Genomic DNA, 24558 nt, shown 5'->3' with positions numbered 1-24558 from the left:
CGGTCATACACCACGCAGGAGTAGAGGACCGTGGCGCCCCAAGTAGCTGAGTAAGGGGGTATTTAAAGGAAGGAACCACAACTCAAGGAGGTGGGAAGGGCGTTGTTGGAAAATACCAAAAATACCAGTTAAGAGCCACAAGGAAGTACAAAGTCACAAGTGTCAGGTTATCTCTCAAGACAGTTTCTAAGAGCCCCTAACAATCTAAGAGCCCCTAGCAATAGCACCTTTGCATAGTGGGTTCCAGCAATGGTCAGGGTGGGTCAGGGTGACTTTCTTTGAATGAACACTCTTTGAACCCAGGAAGCGGGTGGGTGGAGGAAGGAATGTCGCTATCTGTTTTATGATTAGCATACCTTGGAGCACTGAGTTTACTACTCTTTCAGATAGACCTATGATAAGACATACGATTTAAGCACAGTAGAAATTACCAACGGTGACAATATTACAATAGAAGTACACCATGTTAACGTTTTTAAAAGTATTTCCTGATATTCCTGATTTCTTGCTGCTGGTGTCAGTAGCACAGAGATGGCCATAGACCACAAAAGCAAACCAAAATTAAGGAAGAGGTCCAGGCTAAGGCAACCCCTCAGCGGAAAAAGCACTTGTCACCCAAGCAGGAGGGCAGAAAGCTGGGCACAATGAGTGCCCCCTCTGTGATCCTATGGTAAGAGGGGAGACAGGAGAATTCCCCGGAAGATCAGTAGCCAGCAAGCCTGATGGCTTCCAGCGCAGCAACAGACAGAGACCTTGTCTCAAACAAGGTGGAAGATGACGGCTGATCCCAGATGGTATTCTCTGACCTCCACGTGGTACACAGCCAGCCTCCATCTTGGGCTTGAAAGCCATACTAGAGTAAAGACAAACTAGGCGCGTTCCCATTTATGACTAAACTCCTGTTTCTTGAGGATTTGGGCTCTGCCCCACCTGTAACCTTAACTACAAATGACTCTGCCTGTTCTAGGAAATGGAAGCCATGTGTCTGTTTCAAGAAGTTGTTATGACATCTTGCAACCCTTCCTGTGTTTAAAAGGTTATTATAACCACCTGTTGTTATGACTACCTTGTTATGATCACCTTGCTATGTTCTGCTTCTGTAGCCCCGGCTATTTTGCCTGCCAAATCCCCCATTTGGAAACCCTCTATCCCTGAGCTATAAAACCCTTGTCTTCCTCATGTCTAGTGCTGACCTCTTGATCCCCTCCCTGCCTTAGGGGGAGGCAGCCAATGTACACAAATAAAAAAGCTTATTTTAATTAATTTGACCGTGGTGATTTGGGTCAGTGGTCTTTCTCCTCTCATCTTGGGGATTAAAGTGCACACACACACACACACACACACACACACACACACACACACATCCTGCACACATACATAGACACAAATGTCACAGAAGGAAGAAAAGAAGCAAGAAGAAAGAGAATGGGAGGGGAAAGACCACCAGGAGTGGTCATTTACAAATGAACGTTACATTAGAGAAAAGATGAGGCAGTCATTTTGACAATAACTCGGGAGTTGGACTGAACCTTTAAAAGGCTATGCCGCCACAGAACACAGAACCAGGTGTGTACCATGGTGACCCAGAATGGAGCCCAATGATGACAGCATTGTATGTCCTTCAGTGTGCTTATACGATACACTATCCAACAAAAGGATTCACTCAAAGAAAGAAATGTAACCTATGAGTTTATTATTTCCAAACCTTTCCATTATGTACTGTATTTCCTTTACTGGTAACTGAAGGTAAAAACATGGGTAAGGGGGAACCACTGGACCCCTCTACAGACACTCTCTATCTGGCATTAACCCTGTCCCTGCCTTTCTCCAAAGGTATCAAGGGGGAACTGGATAAGGCCAGAGTGGTTGTGGTTCTTAACCCACTTTCAAATGAGAAACTCGAGACCCGATGCCGACAGGAATGAGTAGAGTTGAGGCCGACACAGTGGATGCCAGGGCTGGACATACTTTTACAATGAGCTATGCATTCCTGATTGGATGAGCATTACAAACTGTGGGCTGAGTCATTCGGAATTCTAGCACTCGAGAGCCCATGCCCAGCCGGATACAAGCGGCTCACAAGTGGATATGTGCCGATGACTTGAGTTAATGCATCATATTCCCGAAAGCCTACGAGTAGATCTGAAGTGTTCTCACCAGAGAGAGGATGATAAGTATGCCAGGCGATGCCTATGCTAATGAGCTTGAATCAGCCATCCTATGATGCAGGAATCCTTCAAAGCATCACCGTGTACACCCTAAAAACACACAATTCTATTTGTCTGTGAAGATAATGAAACAGGCAATTTTTTTAGAGGCCGCATGGGAAAAAATAAAGCGGATGAGTGTAAGGGGTCTACTAAGCTGCGATTCACGAAGGAAACATGGAGATGGGGACCCCGTAGCCAGTTATGACCAGTTATGGATTTCTGTGATGGGTCTGTCTTGGGGGGAGCTTCTTTGGTGATGGGGTAAGAGCTGTATTTCTCTGTGGGTATAGGATGATTATTCAGAATGTTGTTGGGAATTTTACAGACTGAGGGAAGTGTTAGTAGAAAGCTCTCCTCTAGGGCCTATGACCTCACCAGCCACAGGTTGTTGGTTTAAGGTACCAGACACAATTTTCCTCTTATCAAGGGGACCTCACGTCCAATTAGATGTCCATTGGGATCTAAGGATGTCCCAGGATATAAGTGCCACTATTTCATTTTTGGGTATACTTGCCAGGCTGGTCACTCATTGTTGAGGTTCATGGGTATTACAGCTAGCTTATCCGACTGCAAATGGTCAGCTCTAAATACTTACAAGCAACACTAAATGAATTCAGCATACATATACATATCTATCTATCATATACATATACATATACATATACATATACATATACATATACATATACATATACATATACATATACATATACATATACATATACATATTCATATACATATTCATATACATATACATATACATATACAAATTTAGAAGGCTTTATATACAAACCATTTTATATATCTTTATATATATTTTATATATGTATAACTATTTTATATATGTATAACATGTATGTGTGTTCGCACGTCTGTGCGTGTGTGTGTGTGTGTGTGTGTGTGTGTGTGTGTGTAACCACGATAATGAAAGAGGTCATAAACTAAGAGAGAATTGGGCAGGAGGAATTAGAGCAGATATAAATGATGGCTATAACTGATGTCAATAAAGTACTCACATACAACTTCTCAAAAAACCAATATGTGTGCCAAAGGTCATTTTAAAGCCAGGATACATTAAATGGAAACGTGCAGCTTGCAAAATGGTATGTATGCTGGCAGCGTGCTAGTCACAAATGCAAGGGCTGCTGGGAATTCTGGGACAAGGTCCCAAGGGACCAATGGGATAAAGGCATAGGAGGAAATGACCCAGGCGCTTTCACTTTTTATGTGTTCAATTCTAGACTGTAGTTTTGTTGGGGTTTTTGTAGGTGGTGGTTTGGATTTTTCAGATCAGAACCTCATTGTGTAACCTGGCTAGCCTGGAACTCACTTTGTAGACTAGGTGGGCCTTAATCACGGAGATCTCTGTGTTTCTGCCTCCCTCCCAAGGCTGGGATTAAAGGCCTGCACCGCCATGCCCAGCTTCTTTGGGGGTTTTGGGGATATGAAGTGCCTTTACATAGAGAGGTGAGAAGGCCCCAGTTGGAAATCCTGATCCTGAGTATACACTGGGGCCAAGTTAGCTATAGCACCAACTACATCAGCAATGGGGGAAAGATGGCGGTACAGTCTTGTTTCGGGGTAGGCTCTCTGCCCATCCTCACTCAGAGCAGGTGCTTTATCTACTTGGACACAGAAGGTTGAATGCAGAAGAAAGGCCATGGCTGCTTCCCAAGCCCAAGCTGGAAGAGGCTAACTGAATGGCTTCCACTTCTCCTGCTTGAACCACTTTCTTGGGCCTTGGGTGCCATGTTTGAAGTCCACATAGAGAGGGAAAGACACCTTCCAGTTGTCTCTGTGAAAGTGCCAAACACTATGGTCCCTCCAAGAAACCTTATCCACCAGCTGAGAACCACTGGTTGACTCTGTCCAACACCAGCTCCAGAAAGACGATTGCCCAGGGATCCTTGACCATATCCCCAAGACACCATAGGACAAAATGGACAACTGTTTCCCGGTTGTTTTAGTAACATGTACAGTTGAGGGTATTTTATTAGACACCTACTTAGCCTCCAAGAAATACATCCCCATTCGTGAATTGATAGGAGGGGGACCAACTAGAACGTCTGTCCATGCCTTGGGGGCTTCCAGGCTTTGGTGAGAAATATGAAGTGGTGGGGACTGTCCCACTGCATAAACACTCAGAGAACAGGGTCTCAGCCTGACTTGCTCATTGTATATCTCTGTCAGCTAATAAATGTTGAATAAATGTCACTGGACACTGTAGAGGAGGCCTAGCAAGCCACCTTGGCTGTTCTTGGGCCCATCTGCACCCCTATTTTCTCCTGTCCCCTTCAGGGACATTTGAACCTAATATATTGGATAGCAGAGACTTAAGCAGCTCTGAAATATTTCTGCAGATGTGAGCTTTGGAGAAAGACATTATTTTTCTGTAGCCATTTTTTATTAACTGTTTTACTGAGGTATAATTTACATACCATAAGATTTATCCATTGTGAGTATGTAATTCAACAGGTCTGAGTACATTTCAAGAGTTCTGCTGCTGCCACGCTACCACCCAAACACTGAGCAGCTAAAGGCACTCAGTGCTGGTCAGCCTTTGAGGAACAGGTTGGGGTCAAGGCCAGCAGAGAGCTCCCCTTAGGAAGGGAAGTTGGTCATTAGCATGTGACCTCACTATAATTACAGGGAAAATAAAACCATCTCATCAGGGGGTGCTCAAGAGACAGATCAGCAGTTAAGAACGTGTGCTTCCCTTGCAAGGGACCACAGGTTTCTTCCCACCATCTGCTTTGGGTAGCTCACAATCACTTGTAACTTCAGCCCCAGAGGTCTTCTGGCTGCCTTAAGTCTCAACTCACATGCACACGTGCAAACACAACACACACACACACACACACACACACACACACACTGCAAAAAAAAGAATTTTAAAATCCTTAAATACTTTAGAATAAAAAGTTCTTCTGAGACTAAATTCACGTATAAAGTTAGTTCATCATAGAATTTGTTATCACTGAGAAATAAGAACATTCTGGATCCTGCCAGAGCCATTATTATTTTCCTAAATGATGTCACTTTTTCTTCGTGAAATAGTGTACTGGCACTAATGGCAATAACTATTCCATCAGCGTCCACATAAGAGATTGGAAGGACGAAAGGCTGAGAAGCAAGCTTTACAAGGTACGACGAACCTCGGCTAAGTGCGGTTTGACTTCTGATATTTCAACTTAACGATTGTTCAAAAATCGACACATATTCAGCAGAGAGAGCACTTTGACTCTGGCTCTTCTCCCAGGCTGCTGATGTGCTATGTAATTCTCACTTGCTGATGGGCAGTCCAGCGAACCCAGCAGCCAGACAGGCCCATCCGTGATCGTGCAGGGCAATCAATGCCCTCCTACAGACGTAGTGTGGCTCTTGGGACATCCTGTCAGCTTGGTGTGGTGAGGTCAATTTTGACTTTTCTCAGCCCGTTTACTTGGATATAATCTCTTTGTACATGAAGGAGAATCTGTAATCTACAATGGAAACAGAATATGCAAATCAGCCAAATTTGTATGATGCTAACATGGAGAACTGAATGTAGAGGGTGTGAGGCACTGACCATATACTGGGTCCTCTGTCACCATTATTCAGTAGGCTGCCACTGAATGTCTACCAGAGACTACACAACAGAAGTCACTGTGATCAGCCTTAAGGGTGCAGGCTCCCTTAGGTCCAACCTCACCATCCACGCACCTTGCCTTCCAATTAGTTTGGTTTCCATATACACAATGTGTGTGTGTGTGTGTGTGTGTGTGTGTGTGTGTGTGTGTGTGTATGCTGCAATTTTTAAAATATAAGGAAATCAACAAAATAAGAGTCTATGGAAAACACAATAAAATAGCAGCCCCATGATGCACTGGAGCCTGCAAACTCACTACACACACACACACACACACAGTGACAGCCTCCAGGCTCTGAATACCTGTGGACAGTGTCCTCAGCTCTCTCTATTCAAGGCAGAGCAAAGGTCTGTGGCTATTTTAAGCAATGGAAATTTGTTTTGCCAGTTCATAAATCCTTTCTGTTGCCAGCCAGGTGACAAGCCAATGCAGACTTCAGGCCACAATTTTGAGTCTGGGCACAGCAAGAGGGAGCACAGGCACCCTCTGCCACCTTCCCCCAGCAAGGCCTCTCTGAACAGCTTCACCACTGGCCTCGGACTGGACTCACCGGTGATAGCCATCATGGACCCTGCCAAAGGCAGCACTCGCCTGTCAGGTTCCACAGCAGAGACAAAGATAGGGAACCCCCAGAGGTACTCACTTGACCATCTGCTGAAAAGGGATGGCACCGCACATGCCCACAGCATCCCCAGGAACATACAATCCGGCTCTACACAGCACCCAGTGTGCCCAGCTTTGGAGATGGACCGCGGCAAGCTAGAAAGGGATGCCCTAGGTTGTGTGGGCATGGCAAGACTGACATGCTGGATGCATCCGAATTTCCCATGATTCAGCTCACTTTCTGTAAAGGATGTATCAAGGCCTAGAGTGTTGCTCCAGCTGCCTAGTAGACTCAAATTCGCGTATGGTTATTTCCTTGCTTCACTGTTTTACACAGTCTCTCTTCAACACTGATTCTTGGGGGGGGGGGTTCCCCTCTATGTGTCCTAAGCATGTTAGCAATGCTATATGTGCCAGATATTGGAAAGGCAGGATGCCTAAGATACCATCAGTGGGAGTGAACAGGGCACTCAAGAGACATTCATAGAAGAAAGGAAGTCTTTGAGGGCTGAGGAGATGGCTCAGTTGGCATCATGCTTGCTGGAGTTCATATCTCAAGCACACACATAAAAAATTGGGGGGGGGGTGACAATATGTGCACATAATCCCAGCTCTGGGGGGGTGGAAGATCCCTGGGCTTCATGTTAACTTCTGACCTCCACATGCACACACATGTACACACATACACATCTCACACATATCCACACAAGCACACAAAGGAGACAGGAAGCCTTGGGCACAGCAAGAGCACTTGAGGGTTGCAGAAGAGGGAAGAAAGCAGAACAGAAGGGAAGGGCAGTGGCCTTAAGTCCTAGATTCCTGACCCTCCCCCAGCTGGTGTGAGCCTCTGACCCAGCATCCAGCTCTTTCAGCATCTGCCTTGTCTACCAAGCCACTTTGCTGGCTCCCTGAGGGCAGAAACCCTGGGTTCTCGGTCATCCCTAATAGTTTGAAACGCCCACCCCCAGGGCAGAGAATAGACACACAACGGAATGGCAGGCTTTACTGTGGATGTTGGCCAGGATCCCCAGTCTCAGAACCAAGAGTGGGTAGTGTGGGCCATAGCCCTGCCTTGGGACAGTGCGGCAATCTCTGATCATGTTCAAGGTCATGTGAATTTTACTTGGGTATGTTCAGGTCTGGGTAGGGCTTGCCAAGATCACACCTGTCTCAAGGGGCATACCCATGTCCTAAGAGACTTTGTCCTGACTCTGAGGAATGAGACTCATTGAAGAGACCATTTAAGCTGAAAACAAGATCAGAAGAAACACCAGAAGAGAGACTGGAATTTCCCTGTACTCCAACAGGCAAAACAAGGGGAGAGCAGCTCTGAGGTCCAATGAATTCTGGACAGCCAAGCCATCTGCAGACAGAAGATGGCTTGATTTGGTGTGGGATAGAATTCCCCAAGAGAGAAAAGAATTTCCTGGGTGATTCTAGAGTGCTCTCGGTCAGAGGTGCTACTCACTCCATCCATAATTGTGGGCACCCAGCTGCCTGGCACTTTGTCAGCAGCTCTTGATACAGCAACTGCAGAGAGCCTGCTTTACATCAAGCTCATTCACCAGGAAGCAGGGCAGCCAGGCTGTCAATCAAAGTCATCTCCAGCCTACACACTCATGAAAACAAATATAGCCACCTTGCCCGGAAGCACAGGTCTGAGATGGTGCAACTGTGAACCACACGTGTCCATCCCAAGCACAAAGGATTTCTTTGTGTCTTCCAGAACCATCTTCAAGGTGAGGGGATAGCAAGGGTACAGAAAATTTAAAGTGAGCAATTACCTTCAAAGTGAGCAATGAGTTACTGCGGAGTCAGGAGTGTCACCCTATCAGTGACTTTCAGATCTCTGATGTCCCTCTCCTTCACATCCTGGGATAAGAAGGTGGCCTCAGGCTGTCCTCTGGAGCACTCACCAGAGTCTTCCCCTGGGCACGCTGCCTTTTCTGTCTATCTCTGAGATCTCAAACACATGAATGCCACCCCCCAAGGAGGTGAAGCAGAGTCCCCTACAACCTCCCTCCTGCCCCGCCTTCACCATCTTTCCTAACAGAAAACTCTTGAAACTGGGACCCAGCTCAGGTCCCAGAATTTACAAAGTGTCTCTTTGTTCATCCTAGTCACAGCTCATCTGTTTCCCTTGGTGGCCCTGGGTGCCTCAAGTCCCCAAGGCTCACCCACTTGGGCAGACACATCTGTAGCCAACAGAAACTTGAAACAATCTTCCCAGCACCTCGTGTGCAAAGAATGAGCCACCGGCCCTCTCCCCAAGATTCTAAGTGCAGAACACTTCCTTTCTTCTATCCCTAGAGATGCACCCCCAAACCACCGGCCAGCTTGAGCCTATCCCATGCAGGGTGGTGCCTCCTTTCCTTCAGCTAAGCACAGGCCCAGAAAGCCAGGACAAATGGGGCATTGTCACCAATCTGTCAGACTGCGACCTACTTACTTTATTTATTTGGAAAAAAAATGCTCCTGTGACCTTCTTTCCAGATCCAGGTTGCCCATAGACACACTCTGGGTACCATCCATCAGTCATCAGCAGCCAGGAGAACTGACAAGGTGAGGAGAACATTAGTCAGGAAGCATGGGGGGAGGGGTCCAGGTGTATGCAGGCATCCATGTGTGTGGGCTCATGTGAACATGTACTCACATATGTGTGGAGGTCATGTCAACTTTGGGTGTCATTCCTTAGAAGCAGTCTACCTCTCTGGTTATCAGTTTATTTTGGGACAGGGTCTCTCAATGGGATGTGGGGTGGTCTGAGAATCATGCCCACAAGGGACCCTGCTGTCTTCTGTCCCCACCGCTGCTATTACAAGGACAGGTCACTCCTGGCTTTTCATCTGGGTGCTAGAGATCAAACGTAGTCCCTCATGCTTTCCTTGTGTCCCCTACGGCTGTGACTGGAAGCAACTTTGGGGGAAAGGATTTTAACACTTCCATATCACAGTTCATCATCAAAGGAAACCCTAGCCGAGACTCAAGGCAGGAACCTAGAAGCAGAAACTGAAGCAGGGGCCATGGAGGAGGGGCTTGCTCCTTCTTACTTGCTCAGTTTGCTCTCGAGAAACACCCAGGACCACCAGTCCAAGGATGGCACCACCATAGTGAATAGGTCCCTCCATCACTCATCATTAATTACGAAAACGCCCCCACAGACTTACCTACAGACCATTCTGGTAAGGGCATTTTCTCAAGTAAGCCTCCCTCTTCCCAAATGATTCTAGCCTGTGTCAAGTTAACTCCACACTAGCCAGCACATAGGACAAGCCTTTTACCAGCTGAGATATCTGCTTGACCCCCTAGAAATAATCTTTTATTGATTTATATTCTGAAATCATCAGAGCAAACCTCCAAGGGTCAGGTGGGACTTCCTGACATATTTGCTCTTATGTTGTTTACCTCTTTTTGATGTTAAGTGATGTTTGCTCTTAGTGATGTTAAGGGGGGATAGAAGAAGCTGCTGTCCTGGGCCTTTTGATGCTCCAGGCCTCTCAAGTTTTTCTCCCATTCTGCAACAAACTGTACATAAAATAGGAGGCAAGGCATGCTTGCAAGAATTGGGGTACCCACAGAAGGGAAAAGGGAGGCAAGAGTCAGAGAGTGGAGGCTTCTGGAGGTCAGGCCTGTGGGCCAGTCCCTCAGTGGTCTGTGTGATGATTTAGCGTGGGGGGTGAAGCCAATGGATGCTCTTGACTGGATAGGTGACCTTAGATACAAGCTTTCTCCAGCTCAAGAAGCTGTTGGGAGGAACTGGTACGAAGGAGGAAAGGGGACGGTGAGTCAGACATCCTCCCAGCTCCTGCCTGGGGCAGGGAGTTCACTCTGAGCCATGGTGAGCCTGGTACACTCCAGACCTAAAAGGACTTGGTCCACAGCTGCCTTGGGCTTACTAGGGCAGACATAACCAGCAAGCACTCTGTCCTTGTCTTGGCGTGAGGCATCTCCTCTACTCCCAAGTCCTCTGCTTGCCTTCAGGTGCCTAGAAACTGCACTCCTGGCCCCCATTCCTACCTTCTCATTCGTGGGTGGTCATCGTGACAGTTTGTATAATTGTTAACTGGACAGAATATGGAAACACCTTGAGACAAGTCTCTGGGCATGCCTAAGAGGAATTTTCTAGATTCCGTTAATTAAAGTGGAAAGACTCAAAGAAGAGAAACTGAGGCAAGAACTATTCCTGTTTCCTGACTGTGGGTGCCACGTGGCCTACTGCTTCACACTCCTGTAGGATGATTTTAAAGGCGGCAGCTTTTGCTAACCCAGGCAGCTCCCAAATAATTGAGGCAGAGACCTAGAGACTTAGGCAACAAGCTTTAAGCACAATAACTGAGCAGATAGTCCTAACTCTCCATACTATCTAGCTACTTCGCAGCACACACCCCAAGTTACTTGTATTCAGTCTCTTCTTGGCTGGCTCTGTTGTAGCTGTCCGTCCTCATGCAGAACTCCCTTGGTGACTCCTCCTCCTGCCCAACCTCAGGCGACCATCTTCTTTTTCCACCTTGGGGCCCTTCTTCTCCTGGCCCTCTTCTTGTGGTGAATTCCTTCTTCCGGGGACGCCTGGCTGGGATCGGCAGTGCAGTCTTTCTATCTCCTCTGCCCAGTCCTCGGCTGTTCAGCCTTTTATTATCAATCAGAGATAACTGGGGAGCATTGTCTTCACTCCACACCGATAGAGGAGATTCTTATTCACAATACAATATTCACGACGATGATGCTCCGTGTCCTGGCTGTAACTGGATCTGGGGGCGCAGAGATCAGCATCTGAAAGCACAGAGCACGAGGACAACCCCAACACACTTCTGCTACCCTGACTCCCCACCATGATGGACTATGCTCTCAAACTGTGAGCCAAAATAAAACGTCCCTTCCTTAAATTGCCTCTGTTGGGGTACTTCACCACCGCAATAAGAGAAAGAGCTAACACAACCACAAAATCCAGATTCTTGGCCATGATCTTGATCTTCCTGGAACTCCCATCCCCACCCAGCCCATGCCATCTGACCCAGGGCCCTTCTCTCTCCTGCACAGTGTTCATCCACGGGCTGACCCCAGCCTTGTGAACCGGAACACCGACGATCGAAATTGAAGTGTTTCAAAGGCCAACCCCTCAGAATGACTGTCTCCCTTCCTTGTCCCTGGCAGGATCAGCCCATTACATTTAATGAACTTTGATGCCTTCTTACTGCAGTCCATAAAGGCTATTATTAAAATGAAAGATGGCTCAGTTAAGTACCCCAGCCCCGGTTCTCTCCTTTTCAGAGATACCCAAAGCAGTCGGTGTCAGGATTCCATATGCCTTTTCCATCTTAGCTGCTGCTGCCACCGTCTCCTGAGGAGTTCTTTTAAAGATTTTATTGATCTAATTTTTCCCAAGTCTGGAAAAGTGTGCAAGGCCCCTGCCTCATAGAGCTGCCGTGTTTAGGAAACAAGCGGTGCCTCGCTCTGAACAGTTTGCTCCGACACTGCTGTGCCCATCGTTGCTGTGGAATGAAGCCATTGGTCCCTGGACTTGATCTACAGAGCATTAGTGACAACAGCTGTAGCTGTCTGCATGTCCTTTCCACACAAGCTCCTTCTGCAAGGGACTTGTCAACACACACGGGGTGACTGTGATGTTGTGGATTCCTCACTGCTGGAGCCAAGGCAGATTCGCCACCCACAGACAGATATGGCGCCCAGCAGATTCGCCACCCACAGACAGATATGGCGCCCAGCAGATTCGCCACCCACAGACAGATATGGCGCCCAGCAGATTCGCCACCCACAGACGGATATGGCACCCACCCATCATTGTAGCCTGCTTCTCCAGAGGATAAGCCTGAGTCCCTCCTGGATGGAGCACCTTTGCAGGAATTGTTCTGGCACCAGGGAAGCTAGGCAGCATGTCGGTCTGGGTGAACTCTTGCCAACGCAGCCTAGGTTTCCTCTCCTGAAGTAAGCGACTTGATTCGTCATCTCCAGGGCATCTTCTGGCCTCAGCACAGAAGATGAAGCCACGAGTAAGCAAAGCCTCTGCTCTCTGTCATCAGGACCAAGCGTTGTTCAGACTCAGAAGGCTGGGCCATCAGCCATGAGCTCTAAACTATAAATTCCTGCTGAAAGAGGCTGTGCTGTGGCGACGACATCTAAACAACATGGAGTATGTCTTTCATTGAGAAATTCCAAGACTAGAACATGAATGGTTTAGATACTAACCTTCAGGCAGTCCACACGAGGTATAAACTCAAGGATGTGGAGGAGAGAAAGGAGGGGGAAGGGAAGTACAGTATACGCACTGTAAAATACTTCAACAGCCCAGCAAGGAATTAAGTTAAATGCAAGCAGCTCTACACTCCTCCACAAACGTGGCTTCTCACATCTTCTTTAAACCTATGCTCTAACAGCTCCATGTACATCTCATCAAGAAAGCAAGATGTCTTACCCCAGCCCCAACATCCACTCACACAACATATGCTTACTCATATAGGGCAACCTCGTGTGGTGTGTGTGTGTGTGTGTGTGTGTGTGTGTGTGTGTGGATGGCTTTCTACCAACTTTTCCAAACACAGAGGAAATTATTCACATATGTACCATTCCAGATTTAAGATATATCTGCCTCCTTTTGTTTCCTTCTGAGCCAGGAAAAGGAGAAAGGAGAGAGGAAAAGAAGGAAGAAGGGAAGGAGAGGAGAAAAGAGGAAGAGAGGGAACAAAAAGGAGAGGAAGGGAAAGGAAAGGGGAGGTGGGGAGGCAAGGGGAGGAGAGGGAGGAAGAGAAGAGGAGGGAAGGGAAGAGAGGAAGGGAAGGAGTGAAGGAGGAAGAAAAATAAAATGCTTATAACAGATACATAAATAAAGATTCTAGATTCCATTCCATCTTTCCCAGTAGTATCCACTGTACATGCATGATTACATACTTTTTGGGTCTCAAATCACAGGATTCCATATGTTTACATAATGCACAGTAGATTTGTGCGTGTTTAATATTGCTCAAGTAGAATGGAATCAACCATAGCTTCTTAGAAACATATCTATGCTGACCAGTCCTGCCGACACAGGTGTAGCTCATGCTCCATGACAAAGACACCTTAGACTGGGTGGCTTAAACAAGCATTCGCTTCCCACAGTGCAGGGCTTAGGAAGTCCAAGTTCAGGATGTCTGGCGGTCAAGTCACTGCATGACCCAGTGCCTGCTGGAGAGCCACATCCTTGTTCATAGAAGGCATCCTCTAGCTCTGACCTCACACCATGAAAAGGGCAAGGGAGAGCTCTGGGTTGTCTTTTATGGGGGCTCTAATCTCACTCTTGAGGGCTCCACCTCCTGACACCGTCACACCGGGGATCTGGATTTCAATGTGTGAGACAGTCAAGCACTAACATTATTAGAAACAATGGCTTGCAGTATTCTGTTGTGTAACTAAACTGTGGGCGGTTCATCCCACTCCACTGGAGAAAACTAGAACATTTCCTGTGTGGCTTGGCTTTTGGAAAGTTTAAACATAAGAAGAACAAACTGCAAATTCTTCTGTCAGTTCTTCAACGGTCTCCCTTCTTTCAACCATCCGTAGGAAGAGTGTAGAATGTGTGTATAAACCGTCTCTGCTCAACTGTAATTCTGGCAGTCTTATGGATACAATGTCCTAAGAAATGTCTTCATGTCCACCTCTTGACTTCCAAGAATATATTTCTTCTTTGAATTTTTTTTTACAGTGGAGTATTTCTGCAGTGGGAGCATTTAGCAGTGGAATCTCTAGATTAACAAACGTGTATAATTAAAACTTTCGTGCACATAAAAAAAATTGAAGCAGCCAGCTCATCACAACGCCACTCCATGCCATACCTTGCACCATAGAGGGAGTCACCATAATGTGCCAGTATGTGGTAAATAAATGGGAGAGAAGAATGGTTTGAGCACTATGAAGGGAGAAAGAAATGGAGACTCGAGGGTGAAGAGGGCCTGCAGCCATTGTGAAGTCCCAGTCTATGCTGCCACTGAGTGCCATGTCTGGGTCTGTGGCCATGTAGCAGCAGGGCCATATTACCACAAAGGCCATATAGACATCCCAGGTCAGGACTTTGGCCTGGGGCCATATTGATGTCCAAAGCTGTTCAGAATTGGCTTCATTCTTCACTGGCTGCAGGACCCTGGAGAGTGGGCCCTGCACCACACCTGGGTACCACAGTAGAACTGGCCCTGGTGACATGGGCACGGGTGAGGAGGTGAGAATAGGAGAGCTATCCCAGCCCCTCAATGGCTACAGCAATTGGGACAGTGGGCATAGGTGACCTGGCCATGAAGGCATGAAAGCTGGCCCCTTGCCAACTTCAGCATTGGGTGGACTAGCCAGAGCACTGCTGGAAAGCTCAGCCTGGTAGTGTGGGTGCAGGAGAGCCAGCAGACTGATATCCCAGATCCAGGACTCTGAGTCGGTCTACCCCAGTATTTACCCCATCTATGAAGTATTGAAGCATATGGAGAGGCCAGTCCTATAGATCCAAAGCCACAAATCTCTATGATGCAGGGCAACAACAGGCTATCCAAGAGGAGTTGAGTTCCCACGAGGATCATTGCAATGAGTTCATTGAGTTCGCTAGAGTTGCAGGTAAAGCTGTGTAGACAAAAGGGTGTGTGCACTGTGGGACACACTGTGTAACATTACAGCTTCCACAAGGAGATGCTCTGTTTTGTCTTAATTTATTCTTTTTGTTGTTGTTATATTTTCTTTGGGAGGGGAGGCGACATGGGTGGAGGTCTGATAAGAAGAGATGGGGAGATATGTGGGATTGAGGTGTGTGATGTGAAGTTCACAAAGAACCAATAAAGAGATGAAAAAAATTAAGCAAACGATTTTCTAACTAATAACATAAATGATGTATTCTTTCCCCACAACTTGGTCAATTCTGTGTAATTTTGTCAGCTAGGGAGACAGAATGGTATTCCAAATGGCTCCCGTGTCACGTTTAGCTTCTCATTTTAACTACGCTTGCATGAGCCAGAGAAGTTATTGTAGTCTATTTCTTCAGATGACAATGAGCATGCTATTTTGTAGGTCTCATATTTTACAAGCACATCAGGTCAAGTAAGAATGAGAGTAAAGGTAGAGTTTCTCAAGACTAACCCTGAGGAATAATTACATAATGGTGAGTGGATGGGTGGATGGATGGATGGATGGATGGACGGACAAATGGAGGATGGATGGATGAATACATAGTTGGTTAGAATATGGCTGTGTGGGCTGTCAAGGCCAGAACAGACTTCAGACTTGATTCCTATAAATCCCATATGAGCCTGGGTTAATTAATCAAAGTTCGCTAGAGTCACAGAACTTAAAAATGTCTCTCTATATTAAGGGAATGTGTTGTTATGACTTACAGTCTATAGTCCAACTAACCTAACAATGGGCATCTGTGGATGGGAAGTCCAAGAATCTAGAATCTAGTAGTTGCTCAGTCCCACGAGGCTGGTTGTTTCATCTGGTCTTCTGTAGAAGTAGATTCCAACAGATGTGCTGGAAAGAAAATGCAAGCAGGCAGGGAAAAAAAGTGACTCTTCCTTCTTCCAATGTCCCTACATAAGCCTCCAGCAGAGAGTGTGGCCCAGATTAAATGTGTGTACCACCACATCTGGATCTGGGACTTGCTTTTTCCCAGGCTGACCTTGAACTCAGAGATCTGCTTGCCTCAGTCTCCTGGGATTAAAGGCCTAAGCTTTTCATGGCCACTATGCCTCAAGATCTCCATGCCAAGAGCCAGGTCAGAAACTTGTGTTTTCCAGCTTCAACATCTGAATCACAGGTGAGCCCTCCAATTCTGGACTGTAGTTCATTCCAGATATAGTCAAGTTGACAACCAAGAAAGTCCATCAGAGAGCCCATCTACCACTTCACAAAGTCAACTTCTCCACATTCTTGACTCTTGAAATGTTCACCTTTGATCTGGCTCTCTCTAGACCCCAAAAGTCTTGTCACAACCAAAGATGATGACCTTCTGCCGCTCCCCTGTGGATGGGGCAGGAGAAACCCAACTATGATCCAAGACAAATATGGCTGGAAATGAGAAGACAGCAAGACTTCCTTACTTCATCTTCCAACTGTAAACTTTGGCTGCCTAGATTATTTCTAGAATTTTCCCATTTCCCATGTTTTTGCTGATTGGCCTCATCCCCGGAGAATATAATCTCAGTGTTGGGATCAGACTTGTTCCTGTTTGAAGACAACCACTTTTCATGGTTTCCCCTTTCCCTATTTTTTTCCTGGTTCTTTCCCAGATGGTTTCCTCGTGGGTCAGCTTCCCAAGATAGCCATTATTCCAGTCAGATTTGGTAGAGTAGCCAGATAGACAACAGTTTTCTTACCTCACACAAGAGAGCTCACCTAGCAAAGCCTTGTCACAGAAACACCACAGAAGGGGCTGGAACCCCAGAGCCATAGGTGCCTGTAGGATGTGGTCTCTCTCTCTCTCTCTCTCTCTCTCTCTCTCTCTCTCTCTCTCACACACACACACACACACACACACACACACACACACACACACAAATCCAGATGATAGACCACTTAAGAGCTCTTGAAATGTTACAACATGTCCCCTATGTGTCTTTCCAGAGCTGTTTCCACTTCAAAGGCAAAAATCTTTATTGAGTTTAAGGAGAGATCTAGATAGAAGTCCCCAGGCCTGAACAGACCCAGTAGCTCTAGACTTCCCAGCCATCTTTTGGGCTTGCATTTGTACTCTTCTCTGCTTTCCTTCCCAAGCCAGTCTTATTCTTTCTTCCTCCAAAGACAACCATACTGATATCACATTCAGCATTGATCTTGTATTCTTCAAAGACAAGAGACTAATGAGAAATAGGCCAGTGACAGGATTGGCCTTCAACAAAGTAACCAAACCAACCACTGCATCTAGGTGCACAAGACGTCTTCTGTAGCCTTATAAGGATCAAACCCTGACCTGTGGGTATATGAGGAAACAAGTCGGTGTTTGTAGACCCAGAAATCCCACACTGATGAGGATGTCATTTCCCAAAGGGAAGAAGATGGCAGACCAAGCAGTATGACCAACCCACAGCTCCCAGCAGCTATTGCATCACATGTGGCCCACTGTATTTCCAACCCCTGTTGGAGAAGCTCTATGCCCAGAATGGTCAGAAACTCAAGACCATAGCTGTAGGTACCCTGCTTTTCTGGACTTCTCTTATTTCTCTCCCACAGGGGTATCTTGATTTCTGCTGTAGGTGAACTCTCCTCCCCAGCCACCATGGCACACCACCATTGTCTCTTGAACAGGGACTGTTGGTCCATGACTTCATTCACTGGTCATTTCCTGGACATTGACTCTATGACAGCCCCTGGAGGTAAGAGACAGAGAACACATAGCTTCCATTCTCTAGGAACCCAACCATATAGAAGAACACATAAGACCTGGAAACACACACACACACACACCCCACAATATCTCAGTCAGTGTTCAGTTGATGAGGTCATGAACCACAGCAACCCTTATAAAGAAAAAATATGTAATTAGGGCTGGCTTACAATTTCAGAGACTTAGTCCATTATTATCATGGTGGGAAGAATGGCAGCACACAGGTAGATATGGCACTAGAGAGGTAGCCAAGAGTTCTTACATCCGGATTGGCAAGCAGCAAGAAGAGAGAGACACTAGGCCTGGCTTTATCATTTGAAACCCCAAAATGACTTCTAAGAGTCGCTAGTGCCAGGAGGGTGTGATGAGTGACAAGAAAAACAGAAAAATATTGAGCGGGCACTTCACAGCCTGTGGTCATGAATTTTATGGAAACAAAGTGTCCTGGGAAACCTTCTGAGACTCCACTGGGACTCTGCCCTCTGCCCTGCTAGAATGAGAGATCCATGAGAACACATCCATCAATCTCACAGGCCCTGGATCCCAGTCCAGCAGCATCTAGCCTGTTAGAGATGTCACATAAATATCTGTGGGTGACTTGTTTCTTTCTTTCGAATCCCTTCTCAGGCTAGGCAGACACACATTAGCTGAATGCTGACATTCCAGTCTCTTGCCCGACCACAACCTGCTTCTCTTGTGTTCCATTTGACCACTATTCAAGACAGGGATGTTCTTTCAGGTCTAAAGCCTCCGAAAGAAGGACTCCATCACTTCCTCGCTGAGTCAGGTTCATTGTGTGAGTTATAAGTGCACTGGCACACATGTCCACCCAAAGAGATTAGTGAGAATTGAGTTTCGCAAAGTGTCCTCAGGTTCGATCTCCTGCACTGTATAAACCACGTGTGGTGTGTTTCGTGGGCTTTGGTTTTACAACTTGAGTATGTGGCTGCTTGAGAAAAGATTCTCTCCCAGAGCATACTTAGAAGCCTGTAGACTTTTTATACAAATCTGAAGCCAGTCAATTTTGTCAGAGTTCGTTGTTGCCCCTCACTGTATTCTGGGATGTTAGAAAATGGTTCATTTCATCATGGAGATCATTATTTTCCTTTGTCACTCTATCCAGAGATGCTAAGAACAAGCAACCAGCACCATAATTTTCCATATTTTCCCACAAATTGTCAAAAGTTTTATCACCAAATCCATTGCCTTTCACAACTGGTGAATCGAGATAATCAAATGCATTTGTTCATAAGTTTGTAAACTAGTTCGCTGCGTGCGCATTCGTTACTCTCTGGGCTTCCGAGAGAGGTTTCAGTAACTGTAGGTGCTGGCAAATTGGAAAGCCTATTCTGCATACTTAAACTTCATCTTTCTGCTTCTGGCATTCTAGAACTACTTCTAGAACCAAAATCAGTATTAGGCAGGGTTCTCTAGAGCAGTGGCTCTCAACCTTCCTAATGCTTCAACTGTTGCTTATGGTGTGGTGAAGACCCCAACCATAAAATTATTTCACCGCTACTTCATAACTGTAATTTGTTGTTATGAATCATAATGTAGCCGGGCGTGGTGGTGCACGCCTTTAATCCCAGCACTTGGGAGGCAGAGTCAGGCGGATTTCTGAGTTCGAGGCCAGCCTGATCTACAAAATGAGTTCCAGGACACCCAGGACTATACAGAAAAACCCTGTCTCGAAAAACAAACAAACAAACAAACAAACAAACAAAAAACAAAAACAAAAAACCATGAATCATAATGTAAATATCTGGTATGCAGGATGCGACCCCTGTGAAAGGATTTTCGAACCCCCCCCAAAAAAAGATTTGTTAGAATAGCTTATAGGCTGTGGTCCAGCTCGTTCAACAATATAGGACTACCAAAAAGAGGGCCAAGAATCCAGTAACTGTTCAATCCATGAGGCTGGATGTCTCAGCAGGTCTTCAGAAGATGCTGGAATCCCAGACAAGTAGGTTCTAATGTCAGTGAAGGAATGGACTCACCAGTGAGAGTAAGAGCAAGCAAACAAAGAGGGCATGTTTCCTTCTTCCATGTCCTTTACATAAATTGCCAGCAGGTGGTGTGGTCCAAATTAAAGGTGGACCTTCCCATCTCAGAAGATCCAGATTAAAGGTGTACCTTACCCGCCACAAAGTTCCAGGTTAGAAGCAGGTCTTCCCACTTCAAATGATCTAATTAAGAAAATAATTCTTCTCAGGTGTGCCCAGCCGTTTGGGGTCCAGTTAATGTAGTCGAGTTGACAATCAAGAATAGCCATCACAGTGCACCAGAGAACACACACACTTGGACACTCTTATAGCTGAGCAGAAAGTCTGTCTTGCTGGTCAGCAACTGTACAGGAACTTGGCCAAATCACGCAACCTCACCACTCCTTGTCTTTTACATGAAAAACCACATCCTGGTTGACACACTTTGGTTAGTGAGAACAGTTAGTAAGAAGGAGAACTCCAGATGCCAAAAGGCAAGGTTAGCACACTCAGGGACATTCCTGGGTCCTGAAACTATGGAATAGGACTTTGCTAAATTAGCCCTTTGTTCCCGTGTTGGGCAGATGCTGGACGTATGTAGTAGGTTCTAAGGTCAGTGTAGTATCTCCAGCATGATATCAGTTGTACTAAGTCTGGGGCCTGTTCCAGTGGTGTATGCCTGCAATCCCAGGCAGACTCGGGAAGAGGAAGCTGGAGGCTGAACCAAAACTTCAAGGTCATCTGCAGCTTCATAACAAAATCAAGGCTAGCCTTGGCTACATGAAACCCTGTCACAAGAAAGAGGAGAGAGGGTAGAAGGAGGAAGATGAAACAGAGGAGGAGGGAAAGGGGGGAAAGGGAGGAAGGAGGAGGGAGAGGTACAGGGAGGAGGGGGAGGGAGAGGAGAAAGGGGAGGTGCAGGGAGGAGGGGGAAGGAGAGGAGGAGGGGGAGGGGAAAGAGAGAAGGTATAACCTCTATCTATTTCACAGTACTCAAAAACTCACTCCCACTCAGTGTGCCTCTTGGATTCCTTCGTTCATTCAATGTTCTACCACAGATAGGCCTCCTTCCAGGACCACAAAGGCTGGTATGAGGATTTCTGACAGTTAGAGTGGGCACCTAGACACGGCAATTTCTCTGTAAGGTGGTCGGCATGGCCTTCTAAATCTGCCCGTATCTCCGCCAGCTTCATAATCCTCGCGCTGTTTAACTGGAGACCTTAAAGATGAAGCACAGGAGGGGGGCGGGGACACAACAGCAGTTTTCCAGCCAATCAAAATCAAATTATACCTGCACAGCATAATTGGAGTTAATGAGTAGTTTTATGTTTTGCTAATCAAATCACCATATTGACGGGGTTTATCAGCAGAAATACAATGTTAATTACCAAGGAATGATAAAAAAAAATTAATGCAAGTCTGAGGTAGCACGCCACATACACACAATGGGCAGAAAGATCCGTGTAGATGGTGGGAAAGCTTAGCCATTACTCCTTTTAATGAGTGCAGCAGCCTCTGGGTACAGGGGCTGGACAATGTTTATTTGCCATCTCCAATTAAACATGGTTCAAGGAGCAGAGGCCATGAGTTTCCTATGTGAGCCAACTTGGGTTTTCACAGAGGGAATAAAGCTGTAGTTTTGGAGACATTCCCCCCCAAAGTCCTTCTTGTTGGTAGAGAGGCTGGCTGCCCATTGGCATCAAGAATAAATCCAAGATCAAAGGGTAAACCGAATTTGGATCTTAAAAGTCAATAGCGTGGATCAAAGGAAATGTGATGACTAAGTTCATTGAGATGGAAGCCCCATCCACTGTGGGCGGCGCCATTCCCTGGGCTGGGGTCCTGGGCTGTATGAATAGGAGAAAGTAAGTTGAGCACCAGCACCGACTCCTCTGCTTCCTGACTGCAGATGCAGTGTGACCAGCTGTGTCTGGCCCCTGTTGCCATAACTACTAAAATGATGGGCTGTACCTGGGGCTGGAAGATAAAATAAAACTTCTCCCATAAGTAGCTATTTACAGAGTTTTTATCAAAGCAACAGAAAAAGTTCTTTTCCAGGCAAAGGGCTAAGCAGGGCCTGGTGTTGCTAAGAGATTCTTAAATCAGAATCACATTCGTATTCGGCAGAACAAACTGTGCTCCCTCTCATAGCCCTCCCCCCACTGGTTCCTCAACATGGCAACATCCTGCAAGAGGACAAAGGCTCCCTGTTGGGCCTTCATATGAACAAGCATTAGCAACAAGGAAAAGAGAAAAATATGTTGTCTTCTGGGAGACTGAGACTCAGCCAGTCCCAGAGATGAGCCTCCTCATCTGTTTGCCAATGAAGAATGGTCAGCCCTGAAACCATATACACAACACCAACAAAAATGGACTCAGCAGTGTGTGTGTGTGTGTACATATAAATACATATGTGTGTTTGTGTATATACATATGTATGTATAACTAGTATATATACATATATATTTGTGTATAGACATATATTTGTGCATACATATATGTGTATGTAATATTAATAAAGAAAAAAGGGCTACGGACTTGAGGAGGGGCATGGGGGAGTTTGGGGGTCATCTGGGAGGGGCTGGAGGGAGGAAAGGGAGGAGAAAGCAATAAAATTCTATTTCAACTAAAAACATAGCCAGGCACAGTAGCACAGTGGCACACACCTTTAGTCTCAGCTCTCAGGAGGTAGAGACAGTCAGATCTCTCAGTCAAAGGTTAGCCTGATCTACAGAGTGAGCCCCAGCTCACTCAAGGCCACACAAAGAAACTATACATTCAAACACATATTTGGCGAAGTAAAAATGATGAAAATTTTAAACGTTGATGGTTGGCTGAATTAATGAAGTTGATTTAGTCACTGAAGCTAGTTAAAACTCAGATTTTTGTTTTTCTCTAACAACTTGGGAATATTCTTCTCTATTTTTCTGCGAGCTAGTCTATGAGGCCAAGGAGAAGACACGATCCGAGAAGTTCAGATCTGCCCACGGAGTCCTTGCCCTCAAACATTACAGGTATGCCCCGCCCATTTCTCCATGCTAGGCTTTTGGAGCCAAAGGGATTTTTATAGTTACCTGTTCCATTTCCATTGTAGTGCCTAGCATCTTCTGGGATGGATAACATGACACAAGCTGTTGATAAAGCTTGCCCACACATGTCACCTCACTAAAATCCCACTACCCAACAAGGTAAGTACTGTCCACCTTGACGGTTTGGCAAAGAGCTGAATTCTACCTACAGCCTGAATACACTGGAAGCCTGTGGTCTCCAGGAGTCCTCACCTCACAATGCATTGTCCCCACCCACTGCTGGTGAGAACCTGAGCGAAGCAGGCAGCACAGACACCCACAGAAAGCATGGAATCTGGCTGCCGAAATGCCCAGAGTCCGTTCCTTTCTCCTGCAGATTGCTGAGCTGACTGTGTGCTCAGCACTCCCTGTCAGGAGTGCAGTCAGGTGCCTGAGCAAGTGCACAGACGTTTCGGAGGCCAGGCAAGGCACGGGATGCAAAATATTGCCCTCCTCACCCTTCTCTGGTCTCAGATCCCAGAGAGCCACAGAGCTGACATCAGGAACAGCAGAAAGCTGACCGGCCAAGGGAAACCAGGGGGCACACCTTTGGGCCTTACGTGGCTTTCAGTCAGGGACAGTGTCTGGAGCCCATTGGTTGCTGCTGCTCCTGAGACCCTTGCTAATTCAAACAGGAGGTTGAGTGAGCTCTAAGGAGCATTCACTGTTTACCAAACACTTTAATGAAAACTTGAAATATGTTATTTCATATTGTGCCTTCCCAACCTGCAGTGTGGTCCTAATTGTTTGTTGAGATGGCCTCACTCCGGAGTTCAGGCTAACCTGAAACTACCAAAGTAACCCACACTATCCATAAACTTTCAATCCTCGTCCCTCAGCCTCCAGGATTACAGAAACCCACCACCACGCCTACCTTACGATGTGGTCTGAATGCTCCGTCTTCAAGTTCAGAAAACCAGACTTCAGGAAGGTCACTAGCCTGCCTTTGGGTGACTGCTAGCTACTGAATGGAGGGCTAGGAGCAAGCTACCGCCAAAGCTGCTGAGTTCTTGGGGAGAGTTTCATGTGTGGGAGACAGAGACAATGTCCTCAGGATACGAAAGTGGAATCAATTCACATCTGTTTGATGACAGTTATATTTTACGTATCTGTGTGTGCCTAAGTCAATTTATAGACACCATGTATGTGCAATGCCCAAGAAAGCCAGAAGAGGGCGTCTAACCCCCCCCCCCAAGAACTCGGGTGACAGGCAGTTGTGAACAGCAAGGAATGGAGTAGCCACAGGAAATGAACCCAAGTCCCCTCCAAAGGCATCACGCACTCTCCTAACCCCTGATTAGGCATCCCTTCAGCACACTAGTTCACATCTGGATCTGCCCAAGAAGACTGGTGATTGACAGGGAGAGGGGCTTAAGGAGAGCCAGGAGTGACCCTTATCACACTAATGAGCAACACAGCCCAAATGGCCTAGCTCGGAGACAGGTCCTTGAAGGAAGAGAGAGGAGAGCCTGCTGAGCTCATTGTACACAGTAGGAGACAAGAGGGGCTGGAGTGTGAGTTAAATCAGGGACAATCTTAACCCAGAAGAAACAAATGGAGGAATTAGCCCTCCGGGCAGTAAGGTTTGTGTGTGGAGCAGTTCCAAGGTCCTAGGTGTGCATGGAAGCCTACGTGAGCATAATGCAAGCATGAACGCTCTCACCTACCGCTCAGATCAGTGGAATAGCTTGTCCTCTCCTCCCCACCGTTAGGGGGGAT

The 24558-nt window shown here is 46.5% G+C and overlaps 1 long non-coding RNA gene across 1 annotated transcript; it reads right to left on the bottom strand.

The window, feature by feature from the left end:
* Nucleotides 1-17652: 17652 nt before the first annotated feature.
* Gm32776 lies at nt 17653-23984 on the bottom strand. The gene is made up of 3 exons (XR_381896.4): nt 22846-23984; nt 20777-20990; nt 17653-20559 (listed from the first exon to the last, which is right to left on the bottom strand). It is a non-coding gene; the product is annotated as a predicted gene, 32776 (long non-coding RNA).
* Nucleotides 23985-24558: the final 574 nt, after the last annotated feature.

This window comes from Mus musculus, chromosome 12, assembly GCF_000001635.26.
Source record: "Mus musculus strain C57BL/6J chromosome 12, GRCm38.p6 C57BL/6J".
NCBI classification, from domain to species: domain Eukaryota; kingdom Metazoa; phylum Chordata; class Mammalia; order Rodentia; family Muridae; genus Mus; species Mus musculus.
This window is presented reverse-complemented; position numbering and strand designations above follow the sequence as displayed.